We start from the raw sequence: 1,388 nt of genomic DNA, 5'->3' as shown, positions 1-1,388 counted from the left end.
TCTGGAGACTAGTTAGTCCTTCACTCTGTGCTCTTGGGCTGTGGTCTGGAGACTAGTTAGTCCTTCACTCTGTGCTCTTGGGCTGTGGTCTGGAGCGCATGCTGGAAGTCCTGTCCCAGCTGGGGAAGTGTGACAGGTTCACTTGCACGTCTCTTCTTTAGGTTTTCACAACAAACATCTCTGTGTTCTCTCTAGTTTACAGGGCAAGTTCCAGGACAGCCAGGACTGTAAAGAGAAATCCTGTCTCAAAATAAAACAAAAACAACAAGAGCAAAAAATTAAATCAGCAAAAGACCCAACCAACCAATCAGACAAACAAAAAAACCAGCCAACTAACTAATTAACCAACTAACCAAACAAACTAACAAATGAAAAACCAATCAACCAACCATCCAACCAAAACCAACCAACCAAAAAACCAACCAACCACCCAAACAACCAAACAAATAACTAACTACAAATAACTAACCAACCAACTAACTCAACAAACAAGTAAAAAGCCAAACATGGTTCCGAGACAGGCATTTTTACTATCAGCTCCTGGGCTCCTTTCAGGGCTCCAGTTTTTAACTTAATTTCTGAATCTCCTACCTGACTCTTGATTTTGGGTGAGGACTATTACTAGTCACTAGGGAACTCAATTTCCTTTACTCCTCCTCCTTTGGTTATCTTAACCCACACCAGTCTTTGGTAAAAAGTTCTTTCCAGTGCCGGGTACAGGGATGTGCACCTGTAATCCTGGCTACTTGGAAGGCAGAGGCATGAGGGTAACTTGAGCTCAGCAGTTCAAAGGCAGCCCAGGCAATAAAGTAAGAACTTTTTAATTTTCTTCAAAAGGTGTTTCATTCAGTTAGAGGCCAGCAGATCTCTGGGAGTTTGAGGCCAGCCTGGTCTATGTGAATTCCAGGACAGCGGAGCTATATAACAGAGAGACTCTGTCTCAAATATACGTACATATATGTACATACGTGTGTGTGTGTGTGTGTGTCCACAGATAACAAGTGTTTCACATCCTCAGCAAGCAGGTCACAAGTCTTTATGTGTCTAAGATTACAGTACACGAATCTCAAAAGCATGCCTGCTATCAAGCTGGGTGAGAAAAGCGTTCCGGTTTGCTGTACTCTACAGTTTGTGATATTTCTTTCCCTCTTCCCATCTCTAAGATGTCTGAATGTCAAATCCTTCAAACGGGCAGGAGATGACAAGGTGATTCTCCTTCCGGATTTGTGGGGAGGTAGATAAGAAAAGGTCATTTGCAAAGCCAGTGCCACCTGGAGAGGGGTGCCCGTGCCCGCTGTGATTGACGACTGATTGATTGATTGATACACTGATATGATAAGAAGGCACACCTTCCCACTGGGGTCATTCCTCTGCCTCTTATCGGAGGC

The sequence above is a fragment of the Microtus ochrogaster genome, unplaced genomic scaffold (assembly GCF_000317375.1).
Source record: "Microtus ochrogaster isolate Prairie Vole_2 unplaced genomic scaffold, MicOch1.0 UNK29, whole genome shotgun sequence".
NCBI classification, from domain to species: Eukaryota; Metazoa; Chordata; class Mammalia; order Rodentia; family Cricetidae; genus Microtus; species Microtus ochrogaster.
This window is presented reverse-complemented; position numbering follows the sequence as displayed.